General features: G+C 45.5%; 3 long non-coding RNA genes across 6 annotated transcripts in view; 2 read left to right on the top strand and 1 right to left on the bottom strand.

The window, feature by feature from the left end:
- The window catches only part of LOC308471700, a 242,766-nt gene that overhangs the window by 63,547 nt on the left and 153,588 nt on the right, over positions 1-25,631 (top strand). The gene's annotated exons all lie outside the window — the stretch shown is intronic.
- Positions 547-19,502, top strand: LOC308471691. The gene is made up of 3 exons (XR_013983088.1): positions 547-841; positions 17,133-17,261; positions 19,397-19,502. It is a non-coding gene; the product is annotated as an uncharacterized lncRNA (long non-coding RNA).
- On the bottom strand, positions 18,922-24,741 carry LOC308471684. Of its 4 annotated transcripts, XR_013983078.1 has the most exons (6): positions 23,943-24,741; positions 23,041-23,122; positions 22,333-22,439; positions 21,083-21,307; positions 19,252-19,313; positions 18,922-19,061 (listed from the first exon to the last, which is right to left on the bottom strand). It is a non-coding gene; the product is annotated as an uncharacterized lncRNA (long non-coding RNA). The 4 variants fall into 4 exon arrangements; XR_013983077.1 differs by having other exon boundaries at positions 19,252-21,307; XR_013983079.1 differs by lacking the exon at positions 21,083-21,307.

Genomic DNA, 25,631 nt, shown 5'->3' with positions numbered 1-25,631 from the left:
CTCTCTCTCTCTCTCTCTCTCTCTCTCTTTGCAAAGTTGTTTTTTTGTGTGAGGGAGAGCTTTTTTTGCAAAATCTAAAAAGAAAAGTTCTTGAGCTATTTTTAGGGAACTTCGTCAAAATCTGCACTGCTGACATGAGTTGCCATACGTCTTATTTTTCCTGGATGTTTCAGCGATTTCCATCCGGACACTGTTTCTGACAGTCTAATCCTGGTTATGTCCAGGAAACTCAGGGCGTATGGCAACCCTACTTCTTTGTCCGCCTATATCCTGCCTTTCTCCCATAATGGAACTTGAGGCAGAAAAATGGGATTCCCAGCTGGTTCGCTGTCAAGCCACTGACCAGACTCAAACCTATTTCACTTCATCTCCTTTGCATATCTTAATCTTAATCTAAATATAAAGAACAGGGAAAGAAAAACCCTAAGTGGCAACTACTATCTAAAAATGTCTTGGGTGTGTGTGGAGTTATTACTATGGCACATTTACTTTAGGAACAAAGCACCACAGCAGGAGACATTTCGCTGCTTATCGCTTCGAGGGCCCATTCTGTTTGTGAAATGAGTACACAATGTAGCTCTTAGTGTTCCTCTTGACCTTCGCACTGTGGCCTTTTCACTTGACCTGCACTCTCGTAAATCCAAGTGGCAAACAAAGAGCCTGACTCTGGCTCCATCGCATCCGAGAAGACGGTGCTCGCTGTGAGTTCAACAGGGACAGGATCGGGCCTTGTACGCAGGCCAGCTGGCAGAAAGCGCGTCTGAACAAAGCTGTTGCCAGACGTGTTTTGTCAGCCACCAAGGAAGAAGTACAAAGGGTGCAAACACATGGCAAAGCCTCTGTGAGTGACTTTAGCTGCATGCTTTCTAAATAATAACAATAATAAGCTTTTAGCTGCCTACGTGGCAAGCAGTGCTTTCAACTAACAAGGTGCCCAGGTGGATTTGACCAGAGGGCATTGCTTTTACTATTCTGCAAAAGTTGAGGTAATCTCACAAGAGTATATTGTTGTACACCACTCCAATCTTCAAGTGGTGCAAGTTCCCAGGGGTTTCAGACACTTTACCCAGGGTTCGTGTTTCCTTTGGAATTAGGAATAGTAGCAGAGACTGTGGTGTCTATGATATATGGTTTATTTGCATGTGCATACAACCTGAGCCTACGATGGAGGGGCTCACAGCATTAACACCCCAATAGGATATTGCTTCATCCATAGCCTTGGATGCAAGCAAAAATCAGGCATGTCTTTCCATCACAGGCTTCAGCCTGTTTCTTCCTCCAGCTTCTAGCTTCCACACACACAACTCAGCTCTTTTCTAAATCCCCACCAACGAGTTGAGGGGCCCATCCATTTGCCATCTGGCACACAACCACTTCCTTTGTTACCTTAACAACCCAAATTTAGAGGGCCATTATCAAGAAGCTCGTCCGGCTATTCCAACAACATGAAAATCCTTCCTTAGATTTTAACACTTTCTGGATCCAGGAATTACAGTAGGCTTATAGCTTCCCACTGCAGCACATAACAATATATAGTGTAGCAAGGAAGGGTGTATTCATTCTTCCAGCTTTCCTTGGAAAATCATCCAAGCTGTTTGCTACATTCTTGCTATCTTTTATAATTTTCCATTGAATAATTACTCACATTGAGTAAATGTGGGATTCTATTTCCAATTATCTAGCTTTCTACAACTATCACTCAGCTGACTGCTGGACAGTAGAACAACAACAGCCCTGTTGTTTTTCAGGGTTCGATCTGAACGTTTACTGAATATTGGAAAGGATGTAGGCTTGTTTAGCTTGCTAGTGAGTTTATGTTTTCGCCACCATAAAGGTCAATCTTGCAATATTTCCAAGTTCAGTACGTAACTGGTAGTGTGTGATATGCCCTAAATGCTGCACAGACCATAGTAATCCTGACTGGGGAGGAACCATAGCTGAGTGATAAAGCAGCTGCTTTGCCTGCAAAAGGTCCCAATATCAATTCCTGGCATTCCCGGTTTAAAAGAGCAGATTGCAGCATGATGAACATATATACCTTTAGATATAGATAGGAACCTGCAGGTTCAGCTTTCCTCCTGGAGGCATGGATCTTCCTCTCTCCTAGTGCAGACCTTAGAGTTGAGTGCTGCAACTCCTCAATTTTGACAGTGCATAACTGGCTACCCTGGTTGTGATCCTGAAAACAAATCCTGAGCTATGCATAAGGTCAGAGAGACTGTCTCTGTCTCTTGTCACCATCTGTGGCCTAGCCATTTTTTTGTGCCTGGCTCTGGTTGATATAGTTAAAGCTATGGTTTTCCCAGTAGTGATGTATGGAAGTGAAAGCTGGACCATAAAGAAGGCTGATCGCCGAAGAATTGATGCTTTTGAATTATGGTGCTGGAGGAAACTCTTGAGAGTCCCATGAACTGCAAGAAGAACAAACGTATCCATTCTGAAGGAAATCAGTCCTGAGTGCTCACTGGAAGGACAGATCCTGAAGCTGAGGCTCCAATACTTTGGCCACCTCACGAGAAGACTCCCTAGAAAAGACACTGATGTTGGGAAAGATTGAGGGCACAAGGAGAAGGGGACGACAGAGGATGAGATGGTTGGACAGTGTTCTCAAATCTACCAGCATGAGTTTGACCAAACTGCGGGAGGCAATGGAAGACAGGAGTGCTTGGTGTGCTCTGGTCCATGGGGTCACGAAGAGTCGGACACGACTAAACGACTAAACAACAACAACAACAACTGGTTGATGGACCTTGAGGAGGGCCAGATCTGGGGGTGGAGGAGTGAGTCTGAGGGGATGTAACTGTTGGGATACTGCCAGGGAGACAAAGTCCATCATGACTCCACGTCGCCTCCGGACGATCCATCGATCTCCGGTAGATACAGTATCAGCAATTAGCGACACGAGCTCCAGAAATAGCTTGCCACATTCCAGAGCTGATGCACGCTCTATCAGCAGAGTTCGCATAGCGAAAGATGCACTCAGGAGAGCATATTTACAACTTTATTCAGCGTTGGTCAGAACAAAGAAAACATGACTGCCTGCTTCGGTGTCTCAGGCACAGAGAGAGAAACGAAAGCAATAGACAAAACATAAACTTCCTGTGAACAGGAAATACACAGACTCTGTGACTCACAAAGCCTACTCCCTTTTAAGGTGGAACGGAAATATCCTAACAGTAACAGCTGGAGAGAGAAAGGTTTGCCCTTCCACTGGAGAAAATGGGAGAAACAAGCCACAAAGCTTTGGCTTCCTAGCATTAGATTCCTGGCGTTACATTCAAACCACAGGTTGTGCTCTTTCGTTTCCTAACAAGCCATGCTTGCTAGCCAACAGAAGCCATGGTTTGTTGTTGCCTTGGTGGTGATCTTCCTCTTCCTCTTTTTCATTAAATTTCTATACCACCCTTTGCCCGAAGATCACAGGGCAGTTTACCATACAAAAACACATGATTACCTACCATAATCATGAACAAAACCAATGACACCCCCTTGTTAGGGAACGAAAACCTGGTTAGATGTAACAGGAAGCCAAGGTTTCCTGGTTTGTTTTCCTAGCTCACACCAGTTGTGGAAGTGGCAGCACACTCCTTGTTCCTGACAAAACATGGTAAACCTGAAAGTTTGGCTTATCATTACAAACAGACACGGCCAATGTAGACAGTACTGAGCTAGAAGGAATGGCAGTCTTGACTTGCTGCAAGGCAGTTTCCTATCTAACACCCCCCCCCCATCATTTACCACATCAAATCTGTCTGCAATTATGTATTCAAAGGGTGTTTTTAGAGACATGGAATAAACGTTTAATGAATCACAAAACTCAATGCTTTATGGGCTCACTGCCGTTGTGCATTTCTCTGCATAAAATGCAACTTTATGCGCTATGTACTTTTCTTAGTCTTTACCCCCCACTCCAGAAAGTAGGATCCAAATTGTATCCTATTACAAATGCAATCACGCGAAGCCTTTTTATTAGTAATTCTATTTTCCCTCGAGCGAAGAGTAGAATGTGAATGAATTGTCAAAGATTGCTTTAAGTGCCTCTGATTGAGGAGATGATCTCCAAAGTGTAAGGAGACAGAAAAGAATAAAACTAACAGCTGCTATATTTAACATCAACTTGCCTCCGGTTCACACACGCTCTTTTGGGATGGCTGTTTTGCATTCGTCAATCCATTTCATGTGTCACGTTTTGAAATGTGTGTACAATGTCCATGCACAGGGCAGTCAGCACCCGGCCTCTTCCACAACTTCCTGAAATGTAGGGTTGCCAAAGGGCCAATAAAATAAAATTAATAGGCTTGCCTGTCCCTATAAAAGAAGTTGGAAGTGCAGCAATTAGCAGGCAAAGCTTGCTGTAGCTCAGTGCTAAACAGTAGCCCCTTTTGGACATTTTCCACGTGTAGAGGCTAAGCAATGGAGAAGGGAGAAGAAGAGTTTGGATTTGATATCCCGCCTTTCACTCCCCTTCAGGAGTCTCAAAGCGGCTAACATTCTCCTTTCCCTTCCTCCCCCACAACAAACACTCTGTGAGGTGAGTGGGGCTGAGAGACTTCAGAGAAGTGTGACTGGCCCAAGGTCACCCAGCAGCTGCATGTGGAGGAGCGGAGACGCGAACCCGGTTCCCCAGATTACGGAGACTACCGCTCTTAACCACTACACCACACTGGCTCTCAACACCATGTACTGCCTGCAAATGGAAAGCTTGTGCACTCACATAGAGACTTCCATGGGAGAAGGATCCTTGATCAGGCAAGGGTAATAAGCAGCTGCCCACACACAGACTTTTCCTGTGCAGATTCGTGGACATCTAGGAGGTAGGGATGGGAAAGAAATTCGATTCAGTTCACATTCAAAGGTGAATGTCCCAAATTTGCACTTTCTGAAACAATACGGGAACCCAAACACAGCCACCCTTTCCTATTTGCACTTGCAATTCTGCCATTGCAGCTCTCCATCCAGGTGATGTGTACAAAATGCATGTGTCCATACAAATGCACATATTAATGAAAATAATATGCAAAACAGCATCATATTGGGGAAATTGCTTTGCAATGATGTGTACACCAGGCAAAATTGTGTGTACCTTAGGAGAAATTCCCAGATGAATTTCCCAGAGGATTTAAATAATAATAATAATCACAAACTGATGTGAAAAAGTGGAGAACTGAATTTAAGATTGGGAAAAATGAGAAAGTGAGAGAAACCAAAATTGATGCATTTGTCTATCCCACTTAGGAGGTGGGGCCAGTAGTGTGACCTGCTGCCCCTTCTGCACACACATGGTCTACACGTGGAGAACACCTGCATAGGGCTTGTGTCACCCGTTCCTTACTGCTGTTAAAGAGTCAGCTTAGGTACCAGCTCACAGGTTTGCAGCCTTGTTGTGGCATGGACCCATCTAAGGAAACCTATTTTCTAGCTTGATATGCAGGGTAATCTTAAGCCAAGACAGAATCAGAGATGAGCAGAGTGCAGATGAGGGATTGGCTGGCATGTCTCTGAGTGATTCAGCAAGGCCTTCTCAGATCCCAGTCATTTAACAATAGTAAGCATACAAAGGTTCTTCTTCTTCTTCTCCTCTAAATTGGGCTGCTAAAACAAAAGAGCTTGGCAAGAAACCAGGAATATGAGCTCCTTTCTGATTAGGGTGGCCATGTGTCCTACTTTATAGAAAAGAAGGCAGTCTTCTATTTTTTGAAGGACTGCCAGTCCCCTTTTGAAGGTGACCTCTATTTGAAGTCTTGTTTGAAGATAAGGAACCATAACAAGGGAGAGCAGGAGCCTTGAAGTTGTTCACCAGGCGTTAGCAGCACCGGGTCAGCAGACTGAGCCAATGCACAAGTCACCCCAGTAAGCAAGGTGTATTGTGTTTATTGTACTGTATTTAAATTATAGTAATCATTTTTAATTTTTTTAAAGGGATGCGGGTGGCGCTGTGGTCTAAACCACTGAGCCTCTTGGGCTTGCCGATCGGAAGGTCGGTGGTTCAAATCCCCGTGACAGGGTGAGCTCCCATTGCTCGGTCCCTGCTCCTGCCAACCTAGCAGTTCGAAAGCACAGCAAAAAGTGCAAGTAGATAAATAGGTACCGCTCGGCAGGAAGTTAAACGGCGTTTCCATGCGCTGCTCTGGTTTCAGTGTTCCGTTGTGCCAGAAGCGGCTTAGTCATGCTGGCCGCATGACGCGGAAAAACTGTCTGCGGACAAACGTCGGCTCCCTCGGCCTGTAAAGCGAGTTGAGTGATGCAACCCCAGAGTCGTTCACGACTGGTCCTTTACCTTTACCTTTTTAAAAATCATTTTAAAATTTGCTTGTCTGTATATAAATTGCCATTTGAGAATGGTTACAGCAGTTGATGTCATCTTTTCGTTTTGGTGATGCAAATCCTTTTTTTGGCAATGCCTAACTGGCCACCATAGTTCTGGTGTTGAAAATCTGAGCTGAGCATAAGCTCAGAGGCATACTGCTTCTTAATTTTAAATGTATTTTCTGCGCACGCACAAATCCTGCAGTCATTCTTCTGTACCCAGCATTTGTTGATGGACCTGGGACAGAGTTCTGGAGCCCGTGGCAGGATGGTGTCCTGGGCCCCCTCTTACCTTGCCAACTGGATAGGCAACCACAGTTATGGCCACTATCTTGATATCCACCAAATGTAAAACATTCCATGTAATACACTAAAGCATTTTTTTAAAATAAAAAAACTTAGTTTAAAAGCACTTTCTAGAACCTCAAAGCAAATTACAGTGGTGTGGCACAGGCATCCTCCTGGACACCTCAACCAGAAGGACCAGCTCTGAGAAGGACCCCCTTGGCCCTTTCTTAGCAAATAATGTATAAAACAAAAGTAGGACAGGGGGAGGAGGGAAAAATAAAGCAACATCCCAAGCAATCCCAATGCAATCTGTTACCTGAGTTATTAACACTGAGGACATTTGTCTAAGCATATTAATTAAACATCAGGGACCTTAATTTAATGAAGCGTCGAGCAGAATGTGTCAGACCCTGTAGAACCTCTTCCCAACTGGGGTTTCCCCTGCCTCAGAGGGAAACCTCTCTTGGCCTTGCTCATTTCCACAACCCCCCACAAATTACATACACATATAGCAGACGAGGGTTGGAATTCATATCTGAATGATACAACAAAGTGTTGGTCAGGAGGGGCCACTAGGGGCGCATCGGAAGATGGCTGACAATAACATCTCTCCGACCCACATGAGGTAATTAGGAGGCTGTGATGGGAGTAAATAGCCTCCCTACCCCCCCAAGGTTGTGGGGGGGGCTGCCCTTGCCTGCTGTGCCCTATACCACCCCCAAATTTGTGGGGATGGGGGCACTAGGCAGAATGCCCTCCTGTGGATCTCGGTGCTCCTGGACGCTGTCTCTGATCCGCGCCTCTAGCTGCAAGAACTTCAAAAGGTACAATTAGGAAGAAGCGAATGCACATATTTCAAGGAAGGCGGGGGAGTAAAGACTGCTAACTGAAGAGATCTCTGATAAACAAGACGGGTCGGAGGAACAAGATTAAATCATGAGAAGATACGCCAAGGCTCGGTATGGCAACGGGACTGGATGGGGGAGGGGGAAAAAACTTTCCTTTTTCCCCTCTATGTGATTAACCAAGAATCCCCCCCCCCCACAAGTCAGAAATGTTGTTTTAATGACTTAAGCAGTGGATTTATGACTGTGGAGATAAATTTTCTAACCAAAGCATGTTTTAAGAAGACCGTGGAAAGCATAAGAGCTTTGGAATGATGCAGTTAAAAATACCGTCGCCATGTTGGCAAGTTCTGTCGGAGGACTTAAGTCTGGGAGGGGAGGAGAAATAGAGCTGTTTTTATATTGTGGGTGAGACTCCTCAGAGGGACTTAAGAGCGACAGTTTTGCAAAATTAATGATGGAAAGAGCGATGTTATTTATGAATGCGATGATATATGGAAACCATCTCAATATGAGGATTGGACGAACAGAAAAATTCACACAGGATTATAATTATAATTGGTGTTTATCTGCTTAAGGAGATTATCAGAAGGGATCATAAAGAAAAAAAGAAAAAAATATACGAACAAGATGAGATGTGGATACAGCAAGATAAGACTGGATAGAATTATGAATTTTATTTGGACTGATTTGGATATCAACGCAGTAGCAAGAAGATGATCAGAACCCCCCTTCGGAACTTGAAATATGGGTCCCCTCAACAAAAATTTAAAATTCGGCTTTGTAATTCGGAATTTATGCGATGTGATTTGATTTGATTTGATTGGTCGGTTAATAAAAATTATTTTTTAAAAAACCACACAAAGTGTTGGTCAGGGTAGGAAACACATCTGAATTCTGCTTCAGGCAGCAAATGGTCTTGGGCTGCCGCTATACAGAAAAAGATGTTTTAGAAGGCTGCCTGGGTGGCAAGAAGAAAGAGCTGGAAGACTCTGAAGACCCAGCCCCAATTCAACCCCCTGCTGCAAGTGAAGGGACTCTTGTTGCCACATTCCCACACATCAGCATATGCAACCCAGACGTCAATGTGTCATACATCGGTTGAGTCTTGCCCAGGAATTTTTTTTTACTGGTGTGAAGCTTCACTCCATCTCGTAACACCCTGTCTTGAATTACATCAAAGCTCCAAACCAGGAGGGTACAAACAGCGCACCCAAAGTTGCTTTAAATAAAAATAAAAATAAATACAAATAAACAATACAGACATTTGAGAGACAGAAACAAACGATGGCTTGCCTGTTTGGCATCATATGGTTCACAACTTAAGAAGAAGAAAAATGACGCAGAGAGGAGAAATGGTTATTGCAGAGAGATAGAAACAATGCTACGAATAATAAGATCATGATTTTATGGAACCACAATGGAGTGTTCAGTAATAAGCCCTGGAATGAATTAAATCCAGCAACAAACAAAAATTTAACCCTAACCCTAACCCTGCCAGCCACAAGTTTGTCTTTTGACATAGGTCACGGATGGTCACCATGTAGCTGCACAGACCATAGCTTTGGCTTTACCCCTGGAAACCCATAAAGAATGAGTGCAGATATTACAATGGGTAAGACTTCCTCAAACCCAGTATCGAGGGAAAAGGTCAAGTTAGTCGAGCGGCGACAAGCAGAATTGTCGTCGGTGAAGATGGACAGCAAACAAAGCTGTGGATCTCAAGAGGCCACTGTGCCCAATTTATCTGTGGTTTCCTGCAAAACTTGCCTGGGACCCTGGAGAACTACAGTCAGTCCAAGCAGGCAGGCCTGGGCTACAAGGGCTAGTGAGCTGACTCAGTATAAGGGAGCTCCATATGTTTATAAGTAGCATGTATGGAGCTCCCATCTCCATTAAGAACGTTTAATACTTAGGGGAAAGTAGTTGCAGCATCTGACAGGTAGCAAGTACAGGGACTCATAGAAACATAATTTTTTTTGTTTGTTAGCCGCAAGACCCCTGTGGAGTTCAAAGCTTGTGAATCCGTTTTAAAAGTTGGGGTGGCCTGGGAAAAACTTTATGGGGTGGGTGGGTGTGTACGGGTGTGTGTAGGAGAGTGGGAGGAGGGAAGAATTAGAGCACACATGTGTTGCCTAAACCTAGCATTTTAGAAATTGGTCGTCATCATAACCCCCTCTACAGTGGTACCTCAGGTTACAGACGCTTCAGGTTACAGACTCCGCTAACCCAGAAATAGCACCTCGGGTTAAGAACTTTGCTTCAGGATAAGGACAGAAATCATGCTGTGGCGGCAGCGGGATGTCCTATTAGCTAAAGTGGTGTCTCAGGTTAAGAACAGTTTCAGGTTAAGAACGGACCTCCAGAATGAATTAAGTTCTTAACCCGAGGTACCACTGTATTGTCAATGGCCAAAGGTGAGTGTGGGTCCTTTTATAACCTAAACACAAGAGGGGAGGTATCAGCAGGCTTGGGAGAACTCATGAGGTTAAAGAAAATGAGAGAGAGAGAGAGAGAGAGCTCCAAAAATTTGCCCAGTGAGGAATGAACATGCTCAGTGGACATGGAATGCTGACTAACTGGTGCAGGGGCGGGGGGGGGGGAATGCAGTATCATGGAACTGGGCATGGCTGGCTGCCTCACTAAACTAGAGACTTTGTGGGTAAATGGTCCCCATATCTGATAAACAGAGCTTTAAAGGTAAAGGTAAAGGGACCCCTGACCATTAGGTCCAGTCGTGACCAACTCTGGGGTTGCGGCGCTCATCTCGCTTTATTGGCCGAGGGAGCCGGCGTACAGCTTCCGGGTCATGTGGCCAGCATGACTAAGCCGCTTCTGGCGAACCAGAGCAGCACACGGAAACACCGTTTACCTTCCTGCCAGAGCGGTACCTATTTATCTACTTGCACTTTGATGTGCTTTTGAACTGCTAGGTTGGCAGGAGCAGGGACCGAGCAATGGGAGCTCACTCTATCGCAGGGATTCGAACCACAGACCTTCTGATCGGCAAGTCCTAGGCTCTGTGGTTTAACCCACAGCGCCACCCGCATCCCTAAACAGAACTTTACTAAGAGGTTAATTACAACTACAGCAGCAGCAGCAGCAGCAATTCACATTAACAACAACAATTCATATTAACAACAATTCACATTAACAGATCCAAAATCACCACTATTTCACCATTGCATGCACAAACATGCACTTAGTTCAGTATGTGGGTCTCCTGATACCTTATGGTTGTCCCTTTCTGTCTTCCCCCATGTCACAAACCAGCCAAAGTGAAGCAATTCATACCCAGAGCACATGATTCAATACCCAAAACACTTACCCTCTAGATACAGTGAAGAGGGGGCTGCAAAGACTTTCGCATTTGTTGCAGCATTATTTATTGGCAACTCACTCTGGACTCAGCCATGGAAAGACTCTTAGAAGTTCACAGATTTAGCATTTAAATTGAGCGTGGCCTTCTCCAGAGGAATCATTTAAAAGATTAAGTAGGAGCAAGGCTTTGGGATGTGATTATTTACAGTTAGTCTATAGCCAAATTAAGGGACTACTGGGTTTTAGTGCCACTCTCAAAGTACTCACAACCACCCCAAAAGGCCCTCATGTAAGGCCCATCAAAGTAAATGGATTTTGGCACAAGAGAACAGATTGAGAATCAAGCTCTGTACCCTGCTGTAAATTACAAAGTGGATTCTTTTCCAGTGTAAATTGATACCAGGGATTTCAGCAACATTATGCCAGTTTGTCCTTGCTGAGGAAATAGGCCGTAATAAGCCTGTACTTATTGTTGCAGTTGTCTTTCATCGCAATTACTATCCTAAATCAGAGGTGCCCTTGATCATAGGACACATATTACAGCAGTTTACCAGATATAAACATTTAACATCTATACTGAGCCACTGGGAGTGGTCATTAGGAGATCTGAGATGAGCTGTCTGCAGTATGGTGCTGACACCCACTTCTGTTTCTCAGTAACATCTAAATCAGGAGAGGCTACACATGACCTGAACCAGTGCCTGGATGCAATGAGGAGCTGGAGCAAAGTAAAGAAACTGAGACCGAACCCTGATTAAGATGGAGACTCTGTGGGTAAATGATTCCCAGGTCCAGTAAACAACGGTTTACTAAAAGGCTAGATACAAATATAAAAAGTTCCACCACTATATTAAGAAACCTCTATCTCGTTTTTGTCTTGGCAGCACCTTTTGTGGTAATGGGACTAGTTTAGGGTTGCCATATTTCAAAAAGTTGTTGAGCTTTGGGGGTGAGGGCAAAGTTGTTGAGCTATTGAAGTTTGTAAGCTATTTTAAAGGAAAGACTTCAATTCCGACATGGGTTGCCATATGTCTGGGTTTCCTCACACATTTTGCCAATTTTTGGAAATGCACCCACCGACGCCATTTTCTACAGATCTAGTCGAGTTTATCTGGAATTCTGACCACCATGTTGTTCACATCTATTTGCATCAAAGCCCAGAATGTGCTTTTGCTTTTAAATGAAACAGATTTCAAAGCTGCACCCAATACACACCCCAAGTATAACTAGAGGAAGCAACTAGAGGAACATTCTAGGGAGAAGGAAAGTCCCATTCATTCTGAGCCATCTCCACCACAGAAATCCAGCAAGGTGGACTGCACAGTCCCCTTTAACCTGACTGCAAGTCCTGTGTGGAGTCACCTCTTAGGCCAGTTTTCCCTAACCCTCCAGGTGTTTAGGACTACAACGTCCATCTACCCCAGAGAGGTTGAGCTGGCTGTGGCTTATGAGAGTTGTAATCCAAAACATCTACGGATAGACCATTGAGGACACGGGGGGCCACTAGGGGGCACATTGGAAGATGGCCGACAATACCATCTCTCCGACCCACACGGGGTAATTAAGAGGCTGTTATGGGAGTAGGCAGCCTCCCTTGTTGCCCCAAGGAAATGGGGAACACTGCCCTTGCCTGCTGTGCCCATAAATCACCCCCTAATTCGAAAGAAGGGGGTGAGGGCCCTAGGCAGAATGCCCCCGTGTGGACCTCGGCTCTCCTGGACGCTGTCACTGATCGCACACTAGTTGCAGCAATTTGGAATAATTAATTACAAAAGAAGCAAATGCACATGTTTCAAGTGAAGAAGGGGAGTGAAGTCTGCTAATTTAAGTGACCTCTGCGAAAGAAGACGACGGGCTGGAGAAACAGGAATATTCTACAATGAAGATACACCAAAGGCGGGGTATGTTGACAACGGGGCTGAATGGGGGGACGACCTTTTTTACTTTCCTTCTATGTGGTTTACAAGAACCCCTCCTCATTAGAACCGTCGGTTGAACTGACCCAAGCAGGATGATTAAGGTCTGTGTGGAGATAAACTTTAACCAAAAGTATGCTTTATGGAGACCGAGAAGCAATAAGAGCTTTTGGAATGGCGCAGCAATTAATTCGGAGTCGCCATCTTGCCAAAGGATTTATAGCCGGGAGGAAGAATGGACTTGTTTTTAGACTGCATTCCTAGTGAATCTCCTCAGAGGTTTTGAGAAAGGAGGCAGATTGGTGAAGATTAATGATGCTAAGACTGTTTTGATGTATGGAAGTGATGTTATATGGAAAATGTCTGGATATGGCTACTGGATAAAAAAAATATATATCCACGCAGGATTACAAATATGGGTACCCCCAACAAAAATTTAAAATTCGGCTGTGTAATTTGGAATTTATGTAATTTGGTTTGATTTGATGTGATTGGTCGGTTAATAAAAAAATATTCTTAAAAAAAGACCATTGAGGACACAGAGCCCTGAAATAACAGCACACAATCAGTTAAGTTAGAGCTGTCTTGCTATGCCTCTGTTTATAAAGTAGCCTGAGAGATCAGGATCTGTTTTCTGTCCACTGCCACCTTCCACGGTTCTAATTGTAGCTGCCATTTCTAGGTCCATGCTCTCAAGATGAATCTGGTCACCTGAGTATCCCCTGCTTTTACTCAGTATCTTGCAGGTACTAAGTTTAGTTTAGTTCTTGCCGGAGAACTAAAAAGTCCTCTGAAATTTTCTGTAGAGTGAATTAGCTGCCATTTATACTCAGAGCCTAGGGCTTGCCGATCAGAAGGTCAGCGGTTTGAATCCCCATGACGGGGTGAGCTCCTGTTGCTCGGTCCCTGCTCCTGCCAACCTAGCAGTTCGAAAGCACCTCAAAGTGCAAGTAGATAAATAGGTACCGCTCCGGCGGGAAGGTAAACGGCGTTTCCATGCGCTGCTCTGGTTTGCCAGAAGTGGCTTAGTCATGCTGGCCCATGACCCGGAAGCTGTACGCCGGCTCCCTCGGCCAATAAAGTGAGATGAGCGCCGCAACCCCAGAGTTGGGCACGACTGGACCTAATGGTCAGGGGTCCCTTTACCTTTACCTTTATACTTCTGGTGCTCTTTAGGTGGTCTCATCTCCCCACAGAAGGTAACCTTTCTTTTCCAGCAGGCATTTCAAGCCAGCTGTATTATGTTTCTCTTCTTTTCTTTGTCAGTGGTTTATTTTTATTATTGTTTTAGACGCCACATTATTTGATCGCTGGGTTGTTTCATTGATTGTTCTGCAAACCACTTTGTGGTGGCCTTGCATGGTGAAAAGCGGCCTGTCAATATCAGAAATAAAAATACGGGGGACCCGGGTGCCCTCAGCAGACCCGGCTGCAGATGGAGATGCTCTACTGCCGCCAACTTCTCTGCTGTCAGGCAGTGAAGCTCCAGCCAGTGCTCATATGTTCTTTGCTGCTCTTTCTCTCACATCCTCCCCTTGTGTTTTTCTCTGTGTAACAGTCGGCACAGGGAGATCCTTTCAGACATCTGAAGTGCAGACAGCGTGGGTTGCTGCCTGCCTCCTTCCACATTCTCACGTGCGCCCACAGCTCTGGCTCTCTGCCACCTGGCAAAGGAGCATTTCGCTTCCTCGTTACTCAGCTTTTGCCCCCAAGGTTTCTCCCAGCCTTCTGCACAGACAGGGCCGCCCTCCCTTCATGCTCTTACACCAAGCAGCTCAGCTGTGCTCCATCCTGAAAGGTTGAGATCCTTCTCTCTGCATTTGCTTTCAAGTTCTTTCCTTTCTGTGTTCAGCAGCATGTGCTTCCAACACACTGGATGCCATGTTATTTGTTCTAACTTTCAGAAATAATGTTTTAAAACTGTGTTTATGTTTGTATCCTATGAAACCTCCCTGCTGAAGAGAATCTGGATGTACAGTGGTACCTCAGGTTAAGTACTTAATTCGTTCCGGAGGTCCGTACTTAACCTGAAACTGTTCTTAACCTGCAGCACCACTTTAGTTAATGGGGCCTCCTGCTGCTGCCGCACCGCCGGAGCACGATTTCTGTTCTCATCCTGAAGCAAAGTTCTTAACCTGATGCACTATTTCTGGGTTAGCGGAGTCTGTAACCTGAAGCGTATGTAACCCAAGGTACCACTGTACTCCGCAGGCATCAAATTTGGAGCAGGATGTTATACCACGGTTAGAGCAAGGGCTTCTAACGTGGAACAAGATTTTCTCTCCTATCTCTGTGATCTCCCTCCCAAATCTGTTCTGGAAAGTTGGGGGAGGACGCCCAAAACAGATTTTTTTTATGGAGGTGAGGAAGTCCTGTAGCACAGGCAGAAGTCCATGTACTAATGGGGCACCTCTGTTGGATATAACCTTGACTGCGAACTGCATCCCTGTCTTCTTTAACAACGAACAGTGCACTCATTTCATGCTGTTTTCTCTGGTATCTCTTACAATCTACTCCACTTGGACCAAGTGGGTTGTGCAAAACTTTCAGATCTTATTGCCCTCCCCAAAGTCACAAACCTGTTCACTTGAGTAGGCTTGATTGCCTACTTTTTACACAAGGTTATATGGATTCTGAATTTTACACACACACACACACACACACACACACACAACAACAACAACAACAACAACTCCTCTGGGATTTCCCACATCATAAACTAACTGTCATCCTAAGGTGGCTAGTTTTCTTCCCAAGTAGGGGCTTGGTTTTAATGTATAGATAGGTGAGTCACAGCATTAAACTAACAGCAGGGTTTGCCCATCACACATGCGCTTGCTAGGAAATGGAAGCAGGCAGTAGCAGATATGGAAGTAGCAAGTCAATGACAAATATGACCTAAGCTCCAAGGTCCCTGTACCCATGCGGGGATGTCCTTATATGGATAAAATCCAGGGCTTTTCTTCAACTAGAACTTGCAAGCACCTCTCAGGTGGGTGCCAATATCATTCTAAGAGATTGAGAGAGATGTTTGTGGCGAGTTCCAGACCTTTTTCTAGATAAATTGCACAGCTTAAATCTATACATGTATATTTCAGGGAAATATGGAAAGCAAGCTCTACAGAAACTCAGAGTGGTAAGTAGGGGAAATGTCATAAAATCGCTCCGAAGACTATCCCAGCAGCTTCTGCCCCCCCCCCCCACAAAAGCTGTCAACATTCTACACTTTTGACTATATTGAAAGCAGTGGCGTAGCGTGGGGGGTGCCAGGGGGGCCGGCCGCACCGGGCGCAACATGGGCGGGGGGCGCGCTCGCACTAGCAGCTCTCTGCCCCTACTAAAATCCACGGGTTAGGGAGCCCGCGCTCGCTCGGCTTGGCGAGGAGGTCGCGGAAGGGGGAGAGCGAAGCCTTCTGCCGCGGGCAAAAAAAGGAGAGGAAGCCGGGTGGGCGGGCGGGCGGGCTGGCTGGCGGGGGTCTGGCTGCGCCTGCTGCTGCCGGTGCAGGGCAAGGCAAGCAGAGCGAGGAGGAGAGAGAGGGGAAGGGGGGGGAAGCAGCTAGGAAACGCTGCGGTGTGGAGGAGGAATCAATTAAGGAGAGAAAGCGAAAAGCCTTGGAGAAAGGGAAAAAAGGAAAGAAAAGAGGCAGCTCCAGGAGAGCGCGGGGGAAAGAGAAGCCTCGCTGCTGCTGCTGCTTGGGAGAGTAAATTACTGTACTTGCCTTGCCCCGGGTTAGGGGGCGCAAATTATTTGCCTTGCCCCGGGTTAGGGGGCGCAAATTACTTGCCTTGCCCCGGGTGCTGATAACCCACGCTACGCCGCTGATTGAAAGGAATGTGCCAAATGAGACAGGATAAGTATGGACAGAGTTGGAGAAATTGGATCCTTTATGACTGGCTGAAGCATTTTATCCCGGGGATAGATCATGGCTCAGAGCATATGCTTGCGATGGCAGGAATCCAGATGCCTATGGGAAGCCTGTGAGCAGGGCCAGAGCGCAACAGCACTTGCACCTCTTGTGGTTACCAGCCCCTGATATTCAGAAGTATACTGCCTCCAGCTCTGGAGGTTTCACCATAGCCAACATGGTTAGTGGCCTTCTCCTCCACAAATTTGCCTAATCCTCTTTTAAAGCTGTCCAGGTTGGTGGCTCCTGCAGGAGCGAGTTCCACAGTTCAATTATGAAGGTAGGTTAGCTTGAAAGTCAGGAACTTTCCCAAGGGCAAGTGAGCTTTGTGGCGAGATGTGAATTTGAGTTTCTTGCATCTTCAGAGCCCTACCCATTGTGGCACCCTAGCTCTCACGCAAACAGAGCAGGATTGATCTACGCTGGGAACATAACTTTCCTGAGGTTGCTCTTGTCTTCCAGGGTTGGCTAAACAATTGTGTGCGGTGCCAAGCATCATTGGTAGGGTCCTTTCCAATGGCTCAGATTTATCCTGGTGTCATTTTGTGCAGGTTGCTAAAGTCACTCTGCTGTGAATTGGCCACCATCACCCTTGCATTGTAGGAGTAACTCCTCCAGGTTCAGAAGGGCAAAGAGGGAAGCAAATTCAGCACCTCCCTGCATACCTCTGAAGCATGCAGGTAAACTTGAATTTTTGCGTGAGGGTTCCCCCTTCCCCACTTATTAACATGCAGCAAAACAAAGCTGTCTGCATCTTCCCCACAAGAGCTGCCTAAAAAAGAAGAAGAAGAATTGCATGAGGCCGAGGCTGGATTTACAAGCATTGTAGTTATAGCAACAGGCACTTGAGTTTATGCAAGAGAGCTCTGTGAGACAGTTACACAACCGCCAGCTTCACATGAAGAAAAGGGAATGCGCTGGAGAAAGTATACGACCAGGAAGGTGACAGAAAACTCTGGCAAAGGGCAAGGCAAAGATTGCTGCTGGCAGGGAAGAAATCCTTTTGAGTCAGCCTGTCCTCCTTTGATTGGTCTCTGCAATAATTTCCCTGATTTTATTGTGTGTGTGGTTTTTGTTTTGTTTTGTTTTAGCGCAAGCGTCTTGCTTTTTTCTCTCTCCAGGCTCAAACTTTCATGTCTCTCCCTCCCCACACCTATCCAAGCTCATTCATGCCCCTGAGTAGTGAAATAATCAGTGCAGGGAAACGATGCAACCTTCCTACCTGTGCGCTTGCGACTGAAAGCATCCTGCAAGTGTGTAACGCACACTCGTTTGGCAAGGCAAGTTGGCGTCCTTAAATTACACAGCGCTGACTTTCTCTTACTCACCGCAGGCAGTTGGGCTAAAGAGCAATTCTCCCTGCCTGCAACTCAGAGTCCCTGCTAGAAAATCAATAGTCATTTGGCAGCCTCCTGGCAGTGAACCAGCCATATTGCAAAGTCTCCGGAGAAGCAGCTTTTAGTTCCACGTGGCAAAATCAAAAAAGCACATTAACAAAAAAACACCTCAAGACCCAAAGAGTCCTCAGCCAATTCTGGTCCTGCTCTCTGGTCCGATTCGCTCTTCACCCCCCCCCCCCCCGGGTTCTTGTAAGACAACCCAAAGCCCTGCAAAAGTTAAAGCCGCTTTTGCTGACAGTCACATGTTGGTGTTGGTCAGGCTGAGAAATTATTCCAAGTTAATTTCCTGCAGTTTATCGGGGTACAGAGGTACCTCGGGTTAAGAACTTAATTCGTTCCGGAGGTCCGTTCTTAACCTGAAACTGTTCTTAACCTGAAATACCACTTTAGCTAATGGGGCCTCTGGCTGCCGCCGCCACACAATTTCTGTTCTCATCCTGTAGCAAAGTTCTTAACCCGAGGTACTATTTCTGGGTTAGCGGAGTCTGTAACCTGAAGTGTCTGTAACCCGAGGTACCACTGTATTTTTATTTATTTATACTGTGTTTTTAGAATTGTATATTCTGTTGGTGTAACCTGCCTTATGGCGACGGGAAGATAAGAAATCTTATAAATAAATAAAGTAGACCTGAAAAAATTATGACGCACCCAAGCCAAATGCAGCTCATGAACCACAGGCTTAATACATAAATGCCATATTTTTTACTGCTTGCCTGGAATTCTCAATACTTGGGGTACTGTTAATCAGCTAAGAAGGGGTGTCGCTGGTGGTAAATTGCGCAGCCCTGACAGCTAATGCTATTCCCCTGAGAATAGGACAATTGAAATTAATGCATGGCAGATCAGAAGGTAGATCAGGATCTAGCAAGAGATCAGCAAGGGTTTCCAAAGCCCAACTTATCAACAACAGCAACAACAAAATTCCCCCCCACCTAAATCAGGCTACTGAGATGTGGAAGGCCAACCAGGAGTGAACTTTTCTGTGAAACAACTGCAGGCTCAGTTCACTCCTTTTTCTGGATGAGTGTATGCTCAGGGGCTTCCGATTCTTTTGTTTTAACTTTGTGTCTAAGGACTCAGCTAGATTGGTAAAGAAAAAGCTTTTTATATGTGTTGTAGATGCGATTTTTAAAAATAACACTGTGACACCAGAAGGCACTGTGGAGTCCCATCTTTGCCTACCAGATTTCCCTGTATAAGTTTACAATGCGTTTAAATGAATTGCTTCTTCGATGTGTCTAGATGCAGCCTAACTGTAGCTGTTTTATACCTCACTCTGGTTGGTGGAGCTTGGGGTTCTAGTTGGTAGCTCTTGGGTTATATATTGGGGTTCTAGTAAAAAAGAAAGAAGATCCATCAAGCCTGAAGTCTGCCCATTCCTGATATATGGCACGTCTTTTGTTCTTTTTTTTTAGGCTTAGAAAAGAGTGCCAAAGAACGAACGCCAACGTCAACACCAGAGGATCATCCTATTGTCTGCAATGAATAATACCTTCTTGGTGCTAAATTGTTAAGCCCAGATTCATAGCTGATGTTAATAACAACTTCTTCCTTGGAAAAATGCCGTATTGAAAGACAATTTCCTGTGTTGCTAATGGATTTGGAGTTCTTTAAATTCCCTTACGGTTCAAGTCGCACGCTTAAAAACAGTACGGAAATACTTGCTTTTCCACACTACCCAGTAGAATGCACGACCAACACAAAGTTTGCATCCCTAAAGCAGCTCTGTGCTCACTTACAAGCAAATCTCAAATGGTGGTGGCAGCGGCGGCAGCAGCAGCAGGGAGACCGGCACAACTCTTTCCCCCCAGGGTGTTGCTTGTGATAAGGGGAAATATTAAGACCTCTAATCTGTTTCCAATGTGGAGGTTACAGGGGGCCATTTGGGAAGGAAACCCTGCCAGGAAATGTATGGAGTCTCATTATCTTTTATCTTACTCATGCAGAAAGTTTGCAGAAATCGGCTGCTCAGCCACAAAGGAGCTTTCCCAAAGAATTATGCAGGCCGTGTGTGCATGCTTATCAGGGACTACAAGAGCAACTCTCCATCAGCCAGCTGTGGGGCCTTGCAGAGATAAAGCTATCCCTCTGCCCGGCGCTGACTTTGCGGATAAATCATCCTGTCCCCTCTGCGCCATTACGCCTAACCTCTGCTTGGCCCTCTCCAATTGTTAGACAATTTCGCTGCAAGAGCCAAAACAAATGAGCAAAGCATCTGCGCCTTTCTCAAGTTTCTCCAGCCATTACTGCAAGCAAAAAAAAAAGTGGAGGGGGGGGAGAAAAAGCAGCTGCTTAGCTTTGAAGAGCAAGGTAGCCCCATTATAAATGGGCCTGTGCAGCTTTTAATGCGAGGCAATCCTACACCTGCACACACAGAGAGAGCCAAGGCAGGTGGGAAGGGAACATGAGACGAGCCTGGGAAGGAAAAGTGTGGGGTTCAGGTCTGCTGGATCCCAAGCAAGGTTCTTTTTCAAGGCACAGAGCATACTCATAATATATCATGATTATCGCAACCTTCAGAGACCAATTCATCAGCAAGGAATGCATATGCATTATTTCCGCGATAACACACGTACAAAGTTGCCGACTCTTGAAATAAGGTTTTTCAAAGCCTGGGTCCTTGGGGATCATAGATTAGTAGTTCCAGGAATTGGGGGCAGGGGTGTCAGGAGGCAAGGAAAGCTATGCTCATCTAAGGCAGCCTTTCCTAACCTGGTTTTCCCCAGATGTTTTTGGATTGCAGATGCCATCCTCCCTGATTATTAACTCTGCGGGCTGGGACGGATGCGAGTCCAAAATATCTGGCACGTGCCAAACTACAGAAAACTAATCCAAGGTTGTTGTATTTTTTAAATTCCACTTTCCTCCAAAAAAAGCTCCTGTTGACTACAGTGTTCTTCCCACCTGTGAGTTTGGAGTAGGCTGAGAAAAAGAGACTGGGGTCTCATCCACAGTTCTGCTTTCCCCACCTAGAAAGCATGGAGGATCCATGGGACTCCTTTCCCATGGAAAGCCCGTTCTTTAGTGCCCAATCAGAGCAAACGTCAATCTGGAGAAAACCTGAACTGCCATTTACTCAAACTGAGAGCTACAATACAGACCTCATGGGCTGGAGGTTTCCCACTCCCATCTTAAAACTGAAGACACTGCTTGTGTTCCTCTTGCATGCTTCCAGAAGCATCTGGTTGGCCGCTGTGAAGACAGGAGGGCGGACTAGATGGGCCATTGGCCAGAATCGGCAGGCTCTTCTTATGTTCTTGTGAGGCTGAAAGCAAGGTCCTCCTCCTCTGGGAAGCTGTTTTCCAGTTCCAGCCCTAGGGTGGTCCCTGGGGAAAAAAAGGTGGTGGAACATGACACATGGCTAGGAAATGGTAAAATTTATGGGTTACATCTCTTTAGCTACTCTGGTGTTCACACCTGAGAGTTATGCCAACTTATGCCCTGTTTTTCATATCACAGCATCATATTGAAATATTACTACCGTATTTTTCACTCTATAAGACGCACCAGACCATAAGACGCACCTAGTTTTTGGAGGAGGAAAACAAGAAAAAAAAATATTCTGAATCCCAGAAGCCAGAACAGCAAGAGGGATCTGGCTTCTGGGATAGCCTCTTGCTGTCCCGGCTTATGGGATAGCTGCACACAGCTTCTCCCAGGCAGGGGGATGAAGGCTCCCCCTGCCCGGAAGAGGCTGCGCGGGGCTAAGCCAGAAGCCAGGACAGCAAGCAGGAACGCTGCGCAGCGATCCCTCTTGCTGTCCTGGTTTATGGGATAGCCATGCACAGCCACTCCCGGGCAGCGGGAGGAAGGCTCCCCCAAGAGCCGCGCTCCCTTTAAAGAGCATGCAGAGAGTGTGTGTGGCTCTTGGGGGCTTTTCCCCAAGGAGGGAGAAGGGCAGCCCTCAGGGAAAAGCTTCCAAGACTCGCACACTCGCTCCACACAGCTCTTGAGAGCCAGTGTGGTGTAGTGGGTAAGAGCGGTAGTCTCGTAATCTGGGGAACCGGGTTCGCGTCTCCGCTCCTCCACATGCAGCTGCTGGGTGACCTTGGGCCAGTCACACTTCTCTGAAGTCTCTCAGCCCCACTCACCTCACAGAGTGTTTGTTGTGGGGGAGGAAGGGAAAGGAGAATGTTAGCCGCTTTGAGACTCCTTAAATGGAGTGAAAGGCGGGATATCAAATCCAAACTCTTCTTCTTCTTCTCTTTAAAGGGAGCGCTGAGCAGACTCTCCCGCCTGCATTCGCTCCGTAAGACGCACACACATTTCCCCTTACTTTTTAGGAGAGGAAAAGTGTATCTTATAGAGCAAAAAATACGGTACTTGGCTAGGTATACACCTTCATTGTTACCTTAAAGCATAGGTGGCTGACCTGCAGTCTCAGCCAGCATGGCCAATGGCCGAGGATGATGGGAGCGATAGTCTAACAACACCTGGAGGGCCACAAGTAAATTACCCCTGACATAAAGAGATGACAATAGTGGTGAAGGAGAGCAGCCACAAATACAGTTTATACTGCTGGTCAATCACATCAACAATGGGGATCCTGTGGCTCACCTTCCAGATGTTGTTGGACTCCTACATCCATCAGCCCCAGTCAGCATGGCCGTTGGTTAAGGGTGATGGGTGCTGTAGTCCAGCAACATCCAGAGTGCCGCAGGTTCACTATCTCTAAACAGCACATTGCTCTACCAAGTGGTGGGGAGAATGGTACCATTCTCAAATTTCTGATCAGGTGTAGAACTGGCACAAACGTAGCCTCACTAATTGCCGGGATCATAGAATTGTATCGTTGGAAGGGGTTCTGGGGATTATCTGGTCCAACACCCTGCAATGCAGAAATATGCAGCTGTCCCATACGGGGATCAAACCTGTAACCTTGGCAATATCAGCACCACGCTCTAACCAACTGAGCTATCGAGGCTCTTGGTTATGGATATTATGGATGAATGATCTGCCTAACAGCTGCCTCTGCATGTGCACTGTGGGAAGTTGTCACTTACTGAAATAATAATAATAATAATAATAATAATAATAATAATAATATACCGTCCTATACCCGCAGGTCTCAGGGGGGTTCACAGAAATTGTTGTCTATATTGTGTTCCAATCTTCTTAGCCATCCAGGTGAATTTTCCTGGCTTCCCAGAACAAAACACAGAAAAATATGTTCCAGTCAATAATTTAGCGTACCTAGGTGGCAACATAATTATGTTAGCACAGCGCTGTAGGCCTCTGTCTGGTAGCACAAGATGCTATGAGTTTCTTAACACGGGTTGTATTTAAACACATTGGATCAATTTGAATCAATTTGACATGTACACACTTCAGGGCCTGGCTAGTTTCAAATCAATTAAAGTCCTTATGACTTTATGATTAGAACCCCAAGGTTATAAAACATTAATGTAAAACTCGCAGTTTAAAGTGGAAACGTAAAATCCCAGAGTTATGCTTCACCAAAAAAAAAAAACCAACAACAAAATCACAGGAATCATTATATAAGCTCTGCTGAACAAACAAGGTAAGGGCCATTAGACTGTAAATTGTGTATAGTTGGATGTAGGCTTCTTTTTTTTTTTTTAATAAGGAGAGGCTATAATTAGGGTTTGCTGGACAGTTAAATGAAAATGAGGGAGTGCAGTTAACTAGCAGCCTTCAGCCGAAAGGCAGAAAGGGGAACAGAAGCTCCAAATCAGAATGTTAACAATGGGGTCGTTTGTACAAATAAACAGAGACATTCTTGTTGGTTTTTACTAGAAAAGTATAATAGATTTGTGGTCACAGTCAGCACAGAAATAGTCCTCATATCACAACCATCTTGCTTTCTTGAGTCCAAGTTGTGGCGCTGGGTGAGGTGTTGGGTTTGGACCAGGAAATCCTGGGCTCGTATCCTAGCTCAGCCATGAAGTTCATTACACACACACACACACACACACACACACACACAATTTTTAATCTAACCTTATAGGATTGTCCTGAGGCTACCTTGGAGACATACACTCCAAGGCATACAATCCAAAGCGCGTGAAATCATAGATTATAGATAGCCTGCAGGCAACATCTAGTTAATCTACCCAGTGTTCCATGTGATCAGAATGATGGCAAGCATGGCCAATGGCCAAGGATGATGAGACCTGTAGTTCAACAGGATCTCTTTTTTCAGCTGGCAGCTTTCAGCAGTGGATCGGCACCCTGCTTTTGGTACTCTGGACTTCATTATGCCTGTTGACCTAGGGAAGGGGAGAAATTCAGTTTTGCATCTTAATGAGAAACAACCTAATTCACACTTCTTTCCAATAAGTGAACCAAAACACCTGTCCTTCAAAACGTCACTCATCCAGATTTTATGAAGCAATTCTCCAACAAAAAAATCCATATATTAGGAAGAAAATGTGCGTAAAAATGAATATGTTAGTGAAAATGACATAAAAACATGCATCGTAATAGGGGGAATTGCGAGCAAACATGTGCCCATTACTCAAGACTGCATAAAATAATTGTTTATTGGGAGAAATTGCTGTCCAATTTTCATGCGGATTTTTTTGAATCGCAAATTGCTGCAGAAATGTGGAGAGCTGCATAAAAGATTGGAAAAGTGAGAAACTGAGAGAACCAAAATTGAAAGATACAGTAAGTCCATCACTATATTGACCTACAGGCTTTGGATGACACTTGGACCTACTTTGTTGGGTGGGTGGATGTTAGAGAATAGGCTTGTACACATGTTACACTGAACACAGGGCCCAAATTGTCTCTGGACATGTACAGTGGTGCCCCGCAAGACGAATGCCTCGCAAGACGAAAAACTCACTAGACGAAAGAGTTTTCCGTTTTTTGAGTCGTTCCGCAAGACAAATTTCCCTATGGGCTTGCTTCGCAAGACGAAACGTCTTGTGAGTTCTTGCGAGTTTGTTTCCTTTTTCTTAAAGCCGCTAAGCCGTTAATAGCCGCTAAGCCGCTAATAGCCACTAAGCCGCTAATAGCCGTGCTTCGCAAGACGAAAAAACCGCAAGACGAAGAGACTCGCGGAACGGATTAATTTCGTCTTGCGAGGCACCACTGTACCTGCAAGTGTTTGTGTGCATACTTCTTGATTTCTACAGCTCAACTATTTGCAAACAACAGGTACACAGGCCATACACACATTGAACTTTACACGTGAACCACGCTCATGTAATCCGTTTTGTTCCAGTTGTGAGCCTATGAATGGAGAGTATTCGTGTGAAGTTCACGAAATGGGCAAATCACAGCTAGGGATGCAACCTTTTTCAACCTGCCACTATAGCTGAAACTTTGAAAAAAAAACCCTCTGTACAGACATTAGCAGGTGATAATGCTTCCTTCCATGCTAGGAAAAGTTTAACCCACTGTGCTGAACAGGACACTGCAGGCCAGGCATGTTTTTCTGATAAGCCAGCAACCCAAATCACAACCAGGCTGCATTTAAACCATTAAATTACAGTGGTACCTCAGGTTACAGATGCTTCAGGTTACAGACGCTTCAGGTTACAGACTCTGCTAATCTAGAAATAGTACCTCAGGTTAAAAACTTTGCTTCAGGATGAGAACAGAAATTGTGCTCCGGCGGCGCGGCAGCAGCGGGAGGTCCCATTAGCTAAAGTGGTACTTCAGGTTAAGAACAGTTTCAGG

This window comes from Podarcis pityusensis (assembly GCF_964106645.2).
Source record: "Podarcis pityusensis genome assembly, chromosome: 2".
Classification (NCBI taxonomy): Eukaryota; Metazoa; Chordata; class Lepidosauria; order Squamata; family Lacertidae; genus Podarcis; species Podarcis pityusensis.
Note: the sequence above shows the minus strand (reverse complement) of the source record. Positions and strands in the feature narration are given on the sequence as shown.